The sequence below is a fragment of the Prionailurus bengalensis genome, chromosome B2, assembly GCF_016509475.1.
Source record: "Prionailurus bengalensis isolate Pbe53 chromosome B2, Fcat_Pben_1.1_paternal_pri, whole genome shotgun sequence".
NCBI classification, from domain to species: Eukaryota; Metazoa; Chordata; class Mammalia; order Carnivora; family Felidae; genus Prionailurus; species Prionailurus bengalensis.
Genome location: NC_057349.1, coordinates 69259749 through 69278044, shown reverse-complemented (window position 1 = coordinate 69278044; position 18296 = coordinate 69259749).

Sequence of the window (18296 nt, the reverse complement as noted above, 5' to 3'; positions counted from 1 at the left end):
GCATTGTTTCATCTCATTTATGAAGACTATGGAAAAGAAAGGAAAGAAAAGAAAAGAAAAGAAAAGAAAAGAAAAGAAAAGAAAAGAAAAGAAAAGAAAAGAAAAGAAAAGAAAAAAGGAGTAACCACTAAGAATCTGTGACCATCTGAAAAATGCTGGGAAAAAATTATCCCCAGGATAAGTTTTGCTAATCAGCTAAGCAGAAGAAGTAGCAAATTCTTATCAAATGATCTGATCCAACTGAAAACCTTACTTAGGGTTTGTGCTTAATTCTGTTTAAGTTAACAAGAAGGAACAAAACATATTAACTAAACAATGCACCTGTATTAACTATATAGTTAATTATGTCTTTATAAATTATGGTAGAATAAAATGCTTCTGCAAAGTTACATATACTTTTGAATGTCAAATTTAGTAACATTGCTGCTTGCTAAAATTAGACACATTTCTAAAAGAGTTTGTCCTTTTGAATGTGCCAACTTGATTTCTGTTGTCATTAGAAATGCAGATGGTGTGGGGTCTGAGAGCCAAAATCCTTCTTCTTTCTGTTTTGACTAGAAATAATAAATTAATCCTTAATTAGTATACAGAAAAATATGTTCCAGGCTGTAATACAAATGCATTATGTTTACTAGGTTAATTATATTATTACCAAGAAAACCACAAACTTTGTGTAGAAAATCTATTCAAAGTGAGTCAGTGAATGAAACAAAACAGGCAAAAGAAGGTTTGGATTTAGACTGGAAGAATGTTTGTGTTCAACATGTGAATTTCTGAAAAACAGCAGTTCTTTCATTTAATTAGGTGCATATAAAATATATAAATGCTTACAAATACTTGACCTCAATGTGTTTGTTTTATATCTTGCACATCTGCCCACTCTATTAGTTCCTTTGACTGTTTCTTTCATGACAACATCAGGGGGAAGCACAGAAAGAAAGACTTGGGTTTTCAGAGAGCTCTTATCTCTAATTCTTTAAAAATTATTAAAAAAAGAGGAACCCATGCCATTGCTACTTTTCCATATTAAACCTCAACTAGCATGTTTCTTCACTAATTTTTCTTGTCACATCAAATTTTAAAAGAGGAGGTGAATAAAAGCCCATATTTGGAAAAAATAGAGGAAATGAGAATGCAAGACTAGTATTTAGATTTCAGTCTGGAGATTTGGTAAGGAAGTTGGTGAGGAGAAGAAAACTCAAACCATCAGTGGACAGCTTGAGGAAAGCTCTGAGATACTGTCTACAAGGAGGAAAAGGAACTCGAAGGAAGAAAACTCTTCTGTATCTACAAACCCTTACATATTCTCCACATATTGCCATTGAGATCCAGTTTACTTTTTGGCCTAGCTCTGCATATTCCTGAGATGAAACTCAGGTCATTGATCCACAAGGTATGAGTTTATCAGACCTTTTCTTTGTACAAGATGTGCTGTGTGGGAAATATGCAATCCATATATATGAAGACGTATGTTATTTCTCGTATCTAAGATACCCCCCGCTCCCATAATAATAAATTTTTCAGGTTAGGTTTGCTGATCAAGAAATAAAAATTCTAAGAAGTTCTTTTTAGTTTTAAAATTCTATATAAGCCTAAACACTTAAAAAAACCAACTATTGAGAGGAGGAAACGGTTGACTAGTAAATGAACCTTTTGATTACACTAGCCTTTTCTACTGATGATTCTTTTATTTATATATTTTGCAGATGATCTATGGAAGTTTTACATGATTAGTTTTTTCAAGGGGACTGTGAGGTCAAAACTACTTTTATAATAATAGTAAGATGCTATCTAATTTTTTTCATGGTGTTGACATTTTCACTGATAGTACAGAAGTTAATGGTGAGCAAAACCGTAGCTAGCTTGGCCCAGAATCAAAGCATCATCATGAAACTGGACCAGTAGTTCTTGTTTACTTTGCTCTCATGCACTCATAGTTTAAAAATTAAAAATACATGGATAGTTTCACTTAAAGTGTCCTTAACAGAGCAGAGAATTTTATTAATTTCATTAAGTCTCTAACATTGAGTATAGAACATTCTTTAATATTCTGTGTGAGGAAGTAGGAAATATGAGCGAAACAGTTCTCTTGGTTAGCAAGGTAGAATGGTTGTCTCAAAAAAAATAATTTGTGCAATTGTTTGAGATGTGAGCTGAAATAGAAGCTTCTTTTAAGAATGGGGTACAACATTTAGATAAAAACACAGCAGACTGGGTATTAGGCAGACATTTTAAGACGTTCATTTAACCTAGAAACTTAGAATTTTGGAAAGCCATCCACTACCATGAGCTTGACAGTTTTCCAATGCTTAAAAAAAATTTCTGATATCTGTGGTTAGTATCAAAAAATGTGATTTTTTGAAACATGAAATCATTTGAACAATCCGTATAACTTAATGAACCAATGTATCTTAAATGACAAATACGTGACATAAAATCATGCATGGATAAAATATCCATTTAAGGTGCAAGATGGACCAATGGATTTTATTGTAATAAAGTATGAAAAGTGTATTGATATGTTTTTGGGTCCTATACTGCAACTAATATCTAAGGAACAATACTTACCAGATTTTGTTATAATATCATGGAAGAATATTCAAAGTTATCTGAAAAGGTTATTAAACACTCCTTCCTTTCCCAACTACATGTTTTTATAAGATTGTGTTTTCAAATATTCCACACAAGATATTTCAACAGATTGAATAAAAAAGCAAATATGAGAACACTGATTTCTTCTAATAAGCCAGAATATAAAGAAATTTGCAAATATTTTAAAAATGTCACTCTTCGGGGCGCCTGAGTGGCTCAGTCGGTTAAATGGCCGACTTCAGCTCAGGTCATGATCTCGCAGTCCATGAGTTCGACCCCCGAGTCGGGCTCTGTGCTGACAGCTCGGAGCCCGGAGCCTGCTTCTGTTTCTGTATCTCCCTCTCTCTCTGCCCCTCCCCCGTTCGCGCTCTGTCTCTCTCTGCTTTTCAAAAATGAATAAATTTTAAAAAATTAAAAAAAAAGTCACTTCTAATTTTTTTGAAACTAATTTATTTAACAAGACTATGTTATTTGTGTTAACATATAATAGCTTTATTAGGGCTATAAATGATTTATAAATAAGTATTTTTAAAATTTACATTTTAATTTCTAGTGGCAAGTATCAATAGATATAACCCATATAAACCAAAGCTCTTTGGAGTCCGCAGTAATTTTTAAGTGTATAAAGAGCTTGTGAGACCAAAGTATTTGAGAAACACGGGACTAGATTCTTCTGGTGTCCTATGTCATTTTGGGGTCATCTCTCTCTACTTATTATTATTTATAAATTCGGAGGAGAAAATTTCAAACCTACACAGAGGTAGAGATAATGGTATATATTAATAATTATATAGTTACATATCAATATACAGCTTTAATAATTATAAACATTTTGCCAATCTTGTTTCAACTATTTCTTTTTTCTATTAATATTTTATTCTGTTTAAGTGTTTTATTTTTTTATCAAAAAATTTTTAATGTGTATTTACTTTTGAGAGAGAGGGAGAGAGACGGAGCACAAGTGGGGGAGGGGCACATAAGGAGGAGGGAGACCAGAATCCAAAGCAGGTTCTAGGCTCTGAGTTGTCAGCACAAAGTCTGATGGGGGCTCGAACTCACGAACCGTGAGATCATGACCTGAGATGAAGTCGGATGCTTAACTGAGCCACCCAGGCGTCCCTCTGTTCAAGTGTTTTAAAAGCACATCTCAGATATTATGGCAATATCAGGAAAGGCTTCATAGATATATATGTGTGTGTATACATATATATATATATATATATATATATATGTATACACACACATATATATAGCTGAGAAAAAGTATATATACACACAAATACATATATCATATCCATATACTTGTATCTATGTCATTATCACACTTAATAAAGTTGATAATATTCCCTTAATATTACCCCACATAGGCTATATTAAAATATAGTTGTTTCAGTTGTTCCAGTTGTTTCAGAAACATATGATTGTAGATTATAGTTGTTTTTTCAGGCTAGAATCTAGTTAGAGGTATGGTCTTCTAATTTATGTTATGTCTCCTTTTTAAATGTAACTGTGCCATCTCCTCACTTTCACCTCTTCCATGTTGCCAATGATTAGAATGTTGGAGAAACCAGCTCTCTTGTCCAGCAGAATGTTTCAATTTCCACATTTGGCTGATTGCTTCATTTGATGTTGTTAACTTTTCCTCTATTCCCTATAAGCTGGTAGTTAGATATGAAAGTGTGATTAGACTCAGACACATTATTTAGCAAGAATGCTTCCTAGATGGATGTTTTCAACTTTCTTTTGAAGCACCTCTTAAAACACAAAGGGTCTTCTTTCATTATTAATGAATGGTAATCAGTGGATATAGGTGGGGTCAGCCTGATTTCTCCTCTATAAAGTTCTTCATTTACACTTCACTTAATAGCTTTAGAATCCATTTAATAACTGTTTCCTAGATTCATTATTTCACTTTGGGTGATTTTCTTATTCTGTCTTTCTGTCTGCACTTTTTGAAGCTGAACACTTTCTATAAAGAACAGTTTTCCTCATTTACTATTGGTTATTTTGAAATACAGGCCATTCACAAATTGCAGAATAAATGCTTAGTCATTTTCCTTTACTTTTTTTCAAAGTGATGAGTTGGTGCCCTAGTAGATAGCATTATTGGCCAACGAGTCTTTTTATCATTATAAACATGGAAATTTATATATAATGTGTGTTAATCAATTGCAGTGAATGTTTTTTTTTCTGATGATCAAATTACACCAAGCTTACTCAGTGGGAGCTCCTCCAAGTTGGCTCTTATGTTGTATCACGACTTCATTTAGTCATTATGAAAACTTCCTTTTTTTCCGACAAAACAAGATGTTATAAGCACATCTTGTATATTACTTGCCACAAATATGGACATACCCATTTCTGAAAGGAGGCTTGTTTCTTTCCATTGGAAATAGTAATAGAAACTATAAACTAGGTGCAATTCTACTTCATTTTTAATTTATCATATTAATCTAAGAAATTTACATTAATAATTAAACATGTACTAAGAAAATCCCACCATATATTTTCCAGAATGAATAAATATGGTTCACATGTTTTGGTCATTGGTAGGATTTGGAGGAAAGCATTTGATTGATTAATGTTCAGTTTTTCTTCATGAACTGTAATAATTATGAATTGATCACAAGTTTGAATTGTTTAATGTATTTCAGTTGCCTAACACAAACTCATTTAATTCTCTTAATATCCCATAAAAAACCCAGAAAGAATAAGTATATTTAAAAATTGGCAACTAGTTTTATATTATGGTATTAATAATATGACCACACTAAAACTTGTTCTCCTTATGGATTATTTCAGATTTAAATCTCTGAATGCCTTAACAGTCCTATATAGGACAATTGGAGTTTTCTAAGCAGCTAGGACAACAAAGATGAATACTATAAGCCCTTGAAATTTCCAGAATTTGAGCTCACATTTAGTTTAGATTTTCCATCTGATTAAAGCAGTCAGATAATTTATAAACTCCATTTCACTTTTGCTAAGATATGGAAGATGTGCAGTTCAGTGCTTTACCATTTGGATACTTTTTTAAACTGACAGTTTTAACCCTTCTTTCAAATGAAATACTACCCACAATCCCAATATTGGCAAAGATATAAAAATAAAACATGCCCAACTGCTCTGTTTGAAACAGAAATGGGTGGGGGATTAAAGTGAGAGTGAAGCTCTAACTGTAGTTTGAGAGCAATTAATTTATGTCTGTTTCTGTTAAAGTGTGCTGCCTAGACCTGCAGCATCAGTATTCCCTGAGAAATGCAGAATCTCCAGCCCTGTCCTGTGCCCAGTGAGTTAGAGACCCAGGAGCCCAGCCGCCCCTATTTTAACAGATCCTGGGGCATTCTAAACTTTGAGAACCACTGACATGTAACAGGCAGTGTTTTCCAAAGTGCACTTTCCTGTATCAACGGCATGTGTCTTTATAGCACCTGTAGGGACAGTTGCAAAACTTGTTTTGTAGTTGAGAAACCCAAGAGATTCAAGTAGATCTGCAACCAACATTCTGATCTACTTACCATTTTTTTAATTAATTTATTTATTTGGTGACAGAGAGAGAGGGAGAGAGAGAATTGCAAGCAGGTTTTGTGCTGTCAGCTTGGAGCCTGAGGCAGTTGTTCCATCTCAGGAAACGTGAGATCATGACCTCAGCTGAAAGATTGGGACGCTTAACCAACTGAGCCACCCAGGCACCCCTAATACTCTTAACCTTTGGGATGGAACACATTTTACCATATCATGTGGCCACATGAAAGGTTCGTGAAAATTCTATATTTCAGATGCTTGGACATATTTTAAAACGATGCTTGGCAATTATGTAATGAGAACAAGAAATCCTTTTCCTGTGAAACTTCCTCTGAGACAATAAACTGAATGCAAAGGAGACATTTACCTTGTGAGGCTGCAGGAGTATCTTTTAAAATCAGACCCAGGCTCTCCAGCTAGGGACAGCACTGTGCTGGGTACATGCATCAAGTTAGATCCTATAATTCCCCCCTTTTTTTTCTTTTTTTAAGTAATCAGCTGCTCAGGGAATTGGGCACAGTGTAAGATGCCTCTATTTTAAGTGACTTTCATTCTTGAGGTATCCTGGACTATAAGAAACACTTCAGTTGCTCCTTGTAAGACATGCAAGAGATTGAGTTTAAAGATATGAGTTTGTTTCCTCTTTACAAGAGACAAACTGCTGGATTATTTGTTCAGGTCTCTTGAGCAGCTGGAGCAGTGTGGCCACAGCAGCCAGCGGCAGTGAGAAAGGCATCATGTGCAGTGAGAAGGAGATTTGATACCCAAGGAAATGAAAAAATATTAGAGCTGTTATTATCTGTACTTACAATAGAAGTACTGCATGGCAGATAACAGCATTCAAAGTTCTCTTTTTTATTTATCTTACATTACATCTCGTAAACAAAACCAACACGTAGACAACTGAGGCTTGTTCTAATAACAAAATCGTTGCCTGAAATGAAATTCTTGACATACCAATCATTCTCTGTAGCCAAATCATTTTTTCATATAAAACATATTTTGAGAGTACTCTAATGAATGTTTTGCACTTAGTCATCCACTTTATTTTCTTTGCTAAGAGATCCTCCAGTAGCCACAAAAGAACAAAGCTTTCCTGGGTGGTATATTTCCTGGCATGTTATTAGCAAAAGGTCTTCCCAGAGAGTTAAGGAGAAAGAAGCTGACAATGACTGGGGACAAACGTGACTTTTTCTTTGCAATTAAAAGGAGCAAATCACAGGGGCACCTGGGTGGCTCAGTCAGTTAAGCGTCTGACTTCTGCTCACATCATGATCTCACGTTTGTGAGATCGAGCCCTGCATTGGGCTCTGTGCTGGCAGCTCAGAGCCTGCAGCCTGCTTCAGATTCTGTCTCCATCTCTCTTTGCTCCCTCCCTGCTCACACTCTGTCTCTTTCTCTCTTAAAAATAAATAAACATTAAAAAAACTAAAAAAAAAGAGAGAGAAATTTTGGGATTGCTGTTTTTAACACTGCCCTGACTTTTTGAGTTAGAATGTTCGGGGTCTGAGAAAGATCTGAGACCCAGCAGATCTGAAGGCCAACTACCAACCTAACTATTAATTGATGGAAGTAGAGTATGACAGATTAAGACTGTGGTCCTTGAGTTTGAGGTGGATGCAGGAAGACACGTGTTAGGGGAGGAGAAAGTGAATCTGGGCTTAGTCCAGGTAAATTAGTGTTGCATGTGTGATAATTTCCCATGAGCAAGGCACTCTCCCCATCTCATCCTGAACCTCCTTAACCTAACAAACACTGAACCTTTAGAAGTAATATTTTACATGAGCTACACTTGAGTAAACACCGTGTCTATCTGTTAATTTTGAATACTCTAAGGTCAATATCGGCTTCTTTTCTAAGAGCACTATTGGAAACTAGGTAGGGGATGAGACTCTAAAGAACAGTAGCATTAAGGAGGTAAGATCTCACTAAAGGATAGGCTCTATGAGGGCAAGAGTGACATCTGCCTTGCTCACTGTTGAGCTAGGCACGGCCCGAAGCAGCTTATTTGTTGTTGGAATGAAGGCACACATGGAGGATGAAGGCTGTAAAGAAATGTCACTGAGAGTGGAAAGCGTACCCCAAACAAACTGTAATGGTGGCCCAAGGGTTTGGATTTGGAACAGCTGTTGCACTTAGTAGTTGCTGGTCAGCTGTTCCCACTGGAATCTTAGAAGTAGCTAGAAATGTTGCTAGAAAAGTCATCAGATTTACTGAAGCAGTGCTTCTCAAAGTATCTGTGGTGAAGGATCAGTTTTGTTTTGTTTGCATTTCATTGTGGGCCAATATTTTTATAAATATAAGAAAAGTGAATTAACAGAATAAGTGAAATGGAAGAAGAGGATATATATAATACAAGTCCATTTTAAAAATTATTAGTTTCTGCAACCTTAAAATCACTCTGGAAGATTGTCGTGAGAGGGTCTCCAAGCCTCTTGTCACTCCTGTACTTCTCTGTTGCAGCCTGATAACAAGTTTCCTGGAGGGCACCAGATGCAGACCGCACACTGAGCGGTGCTGCACTAATGAGCGCCATGAGTACCCCGTTATCTGAAAGGGTGTGGAGTGATCTGGGAATTCTCAGGAGATTGGCTAGTCCAGCAGAGAACTACAGAGCCAGGAGCCGTGTGGTTCATCTTAGCTCTGAACGCCAACCCTGCTCTCTGAAAAAAAAGCAATCACTTTTCAGCACTAATACTTGTCATAAAATAATGTCCAATAAACTTCAGACAAAACTGAATCCATACAAAGGCAACTATCTTGCTCTTTCACCTCTCCCCGTGCTTTGCCAAAGGAAATGACTGTGGTTTGAATGAGGAGTGAAGGTAAACCAAGAACTTGTTCTAGATACTTCATTTAACTTTACTTAGTTTTTTTTTTTAATTTTTTAAATGTTTATTCATTTTTAAGAGAGAGAGACACACACAGCAGGAGCTGGGGGGGAGGGGCAGAGAGAGAGGGAGACACAGAATCCGAAGCAGCCTCCAGGCTCTGAGCTGTCAGCACAGAGACCAACGTGGGGATCGAACTCATGAGCTGTGAGATCATGACCTGAGCCAGAGCTGGACACTGATGGAGCCACCCAGGTGCTCCTTTATTACTTCACTTAGAATGTAGGCTCTACAAAGTCAAGTGCATTGACTGTTCTAATCAGATTTGCCAAGGGTTTTATAGTGATAAGATTTTTTGACCCATTTTAATTTTTTCGTAAACTATATTGCTTTTTACTAGTTGATATTTTTAATGCTTATTTTATTTTTTTAAAATTTTTTAATGTTTATTTTTTAGAGAGAGAAAGACAGAGTGTGAGTGTGGGAGGTTGCACAGAGAGAGGGAGACACAGAATCTGAAGGAGGCTCCAGACTGAGCTGTCAGCACAGCCCAATGCAGGGCTTGAACTCACAAACTGGGAGATCATGACCTGAGCCAAAGTCGGACGCTTAACCGACTGAGCTACTCAGGCGCCCCTTTAGTGCTTATTTTAAAATGATTGTTACCTTAGTGTGACTGAATATAATTTATCACTGATTATAGGTCTAGTTCCTATAACTGAAATCTTTATCAAATGTATTTTAGTGTTTAAATTTTTTCCTTATATAATTTTGTTATACTTTGGAGTTTTGATATATTATACTTTTGTTTTATTTCAGGCCTACATATTTCGCAATTTCCAATTTCCACCTTCAGTTATGAATTGCTTAAAACTGAGTTATTTTACCTTCCAAATATATTTTAGCCAACATTTTGTTTTTAAGTTCTAATTTCACTGAATTGTGGTCAGTGAACATAAACTCTATGGTACTGATTTAAAAGAAATTGTTAAGATTTCTTTGGCTGTTTAAGAAATGTATAGTGCATATTTTATATCATACTTGTTTATTTTTATTAATATGATATGTTTCTCTGAGTTCCTGTTAATAGCTTTTCCTTTGAATTATATTTTACCAAATGAAACTAACTTTTGGTTAGTATTTGGGCAACATAACTAATTCCATCTTTATTTTCATTAGCTTCATATTATTTTATTTTAGTTGCATTTCTTATAAAAGTTACATTTTTAAAATCCAAGCTGAGAATTTTCTGGTAACAAATATTAAATGATACATAATACATATGGTTTTGGTAAAAAATTATTCTATATGTTTCACATCCTCCTGAACAAGAGAAAAAGGAAATCTGCAGGGTCACACCTGGGAACCAGGTCCAAAATGATCTTGCCTCTTCTGAAACAGGATACTAAGTGAAAAGAGAAAAAGAATAGGGAAAAGAGATGAGACAATTCTAGAGTTTAAAAACCTAAAATGGCATAGGGAGTCAGGGGGGAAAACAGAGATCTGAGACAGCCGTCTAGATCATTGTGCACATTGGTAGGAAATAAGTAACATCTCATACCCATTTTGTTAGTGAATTCTGTGTTCAATTTTGTTATTGGACACTGTAATCACAGATCTTCCCATATTGAAGGTAAACACTCTTTAATACCATAATCAGAAGATTGAATGTTCTGTGCTGAAGATACTCTAAAGGGGTAAGAGAACAAATGGAAACATTTGATGTCCCTAAAACACAGCCTTTGGGGACAAGAAACACATGGCCCCTAAACTGATGGCAGAGAAAGGACAATACTCAGCAAAGTTGATAGGAAAAGTGTGGCTCTGGATCTCCTTAATTAAAGAAGACATGCTCACTGGATTCAGGTGAGTCAGAATCCTTTGGGAACCTGAACACATTTAGGAGAGAGTCTGAAAATACCTCACTTCATATCCTCTGTTTCATTTTCCAAATGTTGCTTAGAACGCAAAAATAACATCTGGGTAGCTTTCTGTTCCAAAGTAGCAGTCTAAAAGAATGGTCTGCTTTTCCAGGAAAATGGGATGTCTCTTCCATTTTTACTTCATTTCGTGAGGACAGGAATAAGAAGAGAAAGTTAGACATCAGGGACAACAGACAAGTACATTTTGAACTTCTGTGGTGTTTGTTGCTTGCTTGTTTGATTTTAGGGAGAGAAGGGTACGTATGAAGCAAAATGAAGAACCAGAAAATATATCTCCATTGGAGGGAAAAGTGATAGTGATGGTGCCAGTGTCTGTAATTTACAGTGTCCAATTTCTTCTCACTCTGACTTCTGTCACTCATTCTTCTCCATTTGGGGTTTCCCCACAGACTATTAAATAGGAGCAGTCTGAAATTTCTGAGTCTTGTGTTTTTAAAAATCTCTCAGAGTCCCTCTTGTGCTGTCATTTATACTTCAGGGATTCTGGTAAATTAGGGACCCAAATGCTAAATATTTTCATGGAATAAAGCGTCTCCAAGAATTCATTTCTTCTGTACCTTGAGCCCAGTAATGTAGTTACCCAGGAGAGGTTAAGAGGAAGATGTGCCTTTTATTAGGTGATATGAGGATATGTTAAAGGGTTGTAAATACTATTGGTTCTTGTTTGTGAAAACAATAGTCAACTTCATACCAGTTAACACTGAGAAGGAAAAAAAAAGTATTTAGTATTTGTATTACTGTTAGTATTTGTCTACTAGTATAAACTTCATTTTAAAAAACTTGGTTTTTGGGGTGCCTGGGTGGCTCAGTCCATTAAGTGTCTGCTCTTAGGGTTTGTGAGCTCAGTACCTGCATCAGGCTTTCTGCTGACAGCACAGAGCCTGGAGCCTGCTTCAAATTCTGTGACTCCCTCTCTCTCTGCCCCTCCCATGCACTCTGTCTCTCTCAAAAACAAATATTAAGTTTTTTAAAAAAAAATAAATAAAAACCTGGTTTTCTCCTGAGACAATTTTATGAAATATATAGATTAGGGACTTTTTTAAAAACCTGTGATTGAATGAGTGATAAGACCAGTAGAACACAGAAACAAAAAAATAGAAGTTGTATTTTTCAGTTTTCACAAGGATTCTGGTTTAGTTTCACATATAAATTAAGAAAATAATACATTGACTACATCAAACCCAGTTAAATAGTCCACAATTATCTCTATAGAGGTTCAGTGTTCTCTAAGGAGAGAGGAGACATGACAAATTAAAGTTTTAAAAGAGATCTGTTGGGGTGTCTGCATGGCTCAGTCAGTTAAGTGTCTGACTCTCAGTTTTCAGCCTATGTCATGATCTCACTGATCATGGGATCAAGCCCAACATCAGGTTCTGCACTGACAGCTTGGAGCCTGCTTGGGATTCTCTCTCTCTCTCTCTCTCTCTCTCTCTCTCTCTCTCTCCCCCCGCCTCTCTTTCAGAATAAGTAAATAAATCTTTTTTTAAGAGATCTGTCATGAATCCAAAATAGATATTTTGTTAACATTTTGTTTATCATACATGTTTTTTCAAACATTTTATTATCATACTCATTCTCAAATAAAACCTTATACAAAATGTATTTAATGAAAATTTATAAGTGGAAATTTTTGTAGTCACTTATTTTCTGGGTTCAATTTCAGGAGAATTACTTCTTTTAGATAAACCATGGTATCAATAAGAATGATTTAATGAGCCTGCCATTTTAAGTTCAGGTTACTGGATAAATGGAGTTTTTTGTTTTGTTTTGTGTTTTTGTTTTTTGTTTTGTTTTGTTTTGAATAAAATATAAATCTATGAGTCCACAATAGAAACTAACTAGCTAGCTAGATAGATTAGATAAATGTCTCTTTTTCTAAAATTTTTTTTGATGTTTATTTATTTTTGAGAGAGAGACAGAGAATGAGTGGGGAAGGGACAGCGAGAGAGGGAGACACAGAATCTGAAGTAGGCTCCAGGATCCAAGCTGTCAACACAGAGCAGGACATGGGTCCTGAACTCACAAACTGTGAGATCATGACCTGAGCCTAAGTCGAACACGTAACTGACTGAGTCATCCAGATGCCCCTAAATGTCTCTTCTTAATACAAAATGGTGATTGACAAATATAGAAGAAGTGGAAGAGTTGTAAAATTATTATTTTGCAATTATGATTCTAAATGTTTCAAGAATTATGAATGAGTTTTAAGCCTAGGGGTTCAGTCATTATGATGGATTGCTAGGGTAATCCTGTTAACAATAAATTGCCTAAATAAAAAAAAGTATAGGGGGCAAAGTTTGATGAAGATCAGAATATCTGCATAATCTCAAAGGTTCTCCCTACAAATTGCTTACTACTTACAGAACAGAAATAATAACTATTCAGTGTGAAATCTAGAGAATACTCTGATTGGGCGATCAAAGTTAACATCACCAGTAAGAAGCAGATAGACACCACGGGCCCCAAATGCAAGATTCCCTAAAGGTCACAATACAGTGTATGTAGTATTCTAGCAGCTGGGGATGCATATCTTGAATCTTAATGATGAAGAGATATCAGACAGAACAAAATTGAAGAACATTCTATACACTAATTGGTCAATATCTTCAGGCCACCAATGTTATGAAATATAGTAGTTTCCCCTCTTGAGTCTCTGCTCCCTTAAGACATGATTTCCTGTATTCCCGTCTGACTCTCTAATCTTGGAAACAGTGGTTTGCCTTGCATTCTTTTCTCTCTTAGGGATCTGAGAAGAACTGTAGATTTTTCATTCTGTTCAGCTTTTTGCTTATTGTTAGGATAGAGTGGTGACTTCCAAGCTCCTCATGTGGGGAACAGGGTGTTTTAAAGTATGTTAGTCATCTCAGGGTTTTCATTTGTTGATTGTCTTTTCCATTGACAGTTGGTCAATGTCTTTTCCATTGACAGTTGGTTCATAGGTTATATTCTCCTGGGTCTTTTTATGTCAAGTAATTGTGGATTGCATCCTGGGCATATACACTATTTTGTTAACAGAATCAGGATCCTGTAAAATCCTCTAGAGAATGTCGATTTGCTGCTGATGCTGTGGTTGTTGTTTTGCCAGACAATTGACTTGTTTAGTTTCAGCAAATTATTTCTTGCCTTCTGCCAGCAGTGACTTCTTTGTCAGCTTTTTTTTTTCCTTTATCTTTTTTTTTTTTTCCACCTTGGTGCCTGGGAAAGGACTGTGGCAGGGGCCAGCTGTAGCCCCTGGATGCCCATCTCTCCCCCTCCCTGTCTCAGGCCTGGACACGGCTGTCAGTTAATTTTTCAAAGCATTTGCTAAGGTTAGATCTGATCTATCTATGCCATTCATAGTTTTCTGGGACTTGGCAGTGGTCCTCAGTCTTTCCTATGCTTTTGTGAGCCTGTTACATGCTTGCCCAGATTGGAGATGATTCTAGTAACTGTGTTGGTTCATACACATAATTAGAGAATTTTCTTGCCAATTGTAACTTCTCTAAGACCACCTACAATTTCAGGTTACTGATGGCTCTCTTTCTGAGTTCCTCTGGCATAAAATTTGGACTCTTTTACAGAGTTTTAGGTTTCTGAGCATTTACATTTGACTGACTGAGTGTCTCTTTTGGAGCCAAGCTGTGAGGGAACAGAGAGGAAAATATTAGGAATTCCATAATGTACACTTTTTGAACCATGTGGCCCTTTTTTTCTGGTTCACTTGGCCAGAGATACAGGTTTGACTTTGGGATTTTATATATCCTTAACTCCATCTATTGTACTGTAGCAACCATACATCTCTGCAATGATTTGACCCTGCAGCAGGGCTAAAAAAGAAGAAGAAGAAGAAGAAGAAGAAGAAGAAAAAGAAGACGAAGAAAAAGAAAAAAAAAAAAAAGAAAAGGAATTCACCCAGAATCCTCCACCTTTTCTGGCCCCATGGCCAGAAAGAGGATGTTTCCCTTAAAGTTTTTGCTGTCTGTATCTACTGCATAGTTCCACAACTCTAGCTACTGGATCTTCCTTGGGTCAAAGCTGGGAAATGAAGTAGAGAGAAAACAAAGAAACAAACAAACAAAACAAAACAGAACAAAACAAAACAAAACAAAAAACTTAGATATGCACTGGTGTTGATCATTCCTCAATTTTTGACCTCCTCTTCTATCTGCCTGTTGTTGTTTACTTTTTTAGAGTTCTCAGATGGTAGCATTTTGTATTCTTTCAGATTTTATAGTTGTAACCAGTGGGAGAGATAAGCTTGTGTGATCTTTGCTACGGCACCGAAGTTTTCGCTCTTGTAAGAAAAGTTGTATTAAGTGATAAAAGGTCATATTGTATGCAACCTATTTTCAAACGGCCCAGAGAAAGTAATTATATATACACAGACCTAAATTGGGATATAGTTATAGAAAGAATGTTAAATGTAGCAAAACATTAAAAATCAGTGAATGTGATCAAAGTGTATAGAGTTCCCTTTTCTATTGTTGTAAGTTTTTTCATTAAATTTTAATTATTTTTAAGAATTTTTTTAAAAAATGAAAATAACTCTGAAACATCTGCAAGACCATTCTCTAATAAAACTCTTCAATACATGGCATTTACCAATACTGTTCGAGAGATCTTGACGGTTTTGTAACTTGTACTTTTCTGGGCAACATAGAATGACATTTTTAACACAATAAATCTTCATTTTTTTTATATAAGAGAATATGTTCCTGGAGCAATAGTTCTTGCTATTGCTTTTGTTCCATCAACTCAGAAGTCAATGTTTTGTTATAAATTAACATGATGGGTTCCTAAAAACTGACAAAAACACTTCAGGGCACTTTTGTTGCATTGTATCAAGTGTTTTTGAAATTACTTTATTTTCCTTTCTATTCACTTGCATAAGATCTCTGTATCAGAGCAAGCAAAATAAAGATGAGCATAATGAGTGTGCTTTATTTGAGCTGAACTGTGATGTCCTGCTGAATTATAAGAAGGCCCACAAAAACTCGTTCTTTAAACAAATTCATCAGTTATTCCAGGTGTTGATTTTAGGATCAGACAATAATGAGAACTGAATGTTTGCAGCATTTTTTTTTCCATATAAACACTTGTTTCAATGTCAGTGGCATAGGACTTGGAAGATTTTTTTTTATCTTCCGGAAGGTCTATACTTCTGCCTTTCCTCAAAACAAACAAAGAAAAATAACAAATGAGCTATAGTATCATGAGGTCCATAGGGCTTTTTAAGCCACATTTGGCTGTGAAAATTATTTAATAATTTCTCTTATTATAAAATGTAAAAATCTATGCATTACCCTATTATTTTCAAATAACTTTGGGTGTAGTATTTGCCAGTGACCCTATCATTGCCCCTGGCCCTGTTTATTTTCCTGGCCCCCATTACTACCGTATGTCTGCAACTGGCCCCTTCCACTACATAGCAACCTGCAGGTGGCCTCCATATGTGAGTGTGTGCACACCACTGGCTCTGGCCACCATTGTTGCCTGCTCTGATCCCTAGCTACTAGACCAGAGATGACATTTTAGGATCCCAAAAGTTCTTGTAGGCACTGTGGACCCCTGCAGTACTTGCTAAGGACCACACAGCTGTGAATACAGTGGATTCCGGAGATTTGAGCTACAGAACATCATGACTTTATGCATATCTCTCTGATCACCAAGTGAATAATGGAATGGATAGGACAAGGAAAGCAGAATTATCAGTTGGGAAGACTTGGCATCTTGCATTGTTAGACCTGAGGTCAAAGCACAATCTAGCATCACTCTACCCAGAGGTGAAAGGCTTCCCTTACCAACGTAAGTCCATGAAGTGTGGAAAAGGAGGGTGCTTCTTCAAAAGCACAGAAAACTACAGAAGACTACAGGGATTGTGATGAATCAAGGAAACATGTTTTCACCAAAGAAATACAATAAACTTTTAGTAACTGGCCTCAAAGAAATGAAGATCCAGGAATTGCGCACAAAGAATTCAAAAGAGTTGTTATACAGATGCTCTAAGTGCTATAAGAGAATACAAATAAGCAGTATAGCAATAGGAAGAAAAGAGCACAAAGACATAATGAGAAGTTCAACAAAGAGAGAGAAAACATAAAAAAGAACCAAACATAATTTTGGAGCTGAAAAATACAATGACTGAACTGAAGAATTCAATAGAGAGCTTCAGTAACAGACTTGAAAAAGCAGAAAAAAGAACCTGAATTAACCAGAAAACAGATCAATTGAACTAATCTAATCAGGAGAGCAAAACAAACAAACAAATAAATAGGAGAAAAGCATATGGGAATTATGGGATATCAGCCAAAAAACATACCAAAACAAAAGAAGAAGAAGGAGAACAACAACAACAACAAAAACACATTGTAGTCTTAGAAGGAAAAAATAGAAGAAGAAAGGGCTAGAAAGCTCATTTCAATAAATAATGGCTGAGATCTTCCCTAACATGGGGATGGATTTGGAAATCCAAGTTCACTGAAGCCAAAAGGTCACCTCAAAATTTTAATCCAAATTTATTTTCTTCAAAACACATAATAATAAAACTGTTTAAAACCAGAGACAAACAGAATTTTTAAAGTGGCAAGAGAAAAAAAATCTCTTACAAGGGAACCCCATAAGGCTATTGGCCAATTTCTCAGCAGAGACCTTGCAAGCCAGGAGAGAATGGTAAATTTTCAGAGTGCTAAAGTAAGAAAACTGCCAAGCAAGAATACTTAGCACAGGAAAGCTGTCCTTCAGAATTGAAGACTAAATAAAAACTTTCCCTAATAAATAAAAGCTCAGGAAATTTTTCACTACTGCACCTGCCTTATAAGAAATGCTAAAAGGGGTTTTTCAAGCTGAAACAAAATAGTAATATAAAAACATACAAAAGTATGTAACACACTGGCAAATGGAAGCATATAGTGAGATTGAAAGTATTCTCATACAGGGGCACCTGGGTGGCTCAGTCGGTTAAGCACCTGACTTCAGGTCAGGTCATGATCTCACAGTTTGGGAGTTTGAGCCATGCATTAGGCTTTGTGCTGACAGCTCAAAGCCTGGAGCCTGCTTCGGATTCTGTATCTCCCTCTCTCTCTGCCCCTCCCTGCTCATGCTCTGTCCCTCTCTGTCTCTCAAAAATAAACATTAAAAAAAAATTCAAAGTACCCTCATACAGTATATAAGGTGATGTGTTCTTTAACTACCTAACTCTAGTATTAAGGTTAAAGTAGAAAAATATTAAAAATAGCTATAGTTTCAATAAATTGTTAATGGATACAGAGTATTAAAGGATCTTAATGGTGACATCAAAAACATAAAGGGGAAGTAAAAATTAGAGATTTTTTAATGCAATGTATGATGAATTAATTGCTATCAGCAAAAATATACTGTTAAATATATAAGACATATGTAAGATATTTTTGGTCAGCCTCGGGAGGAC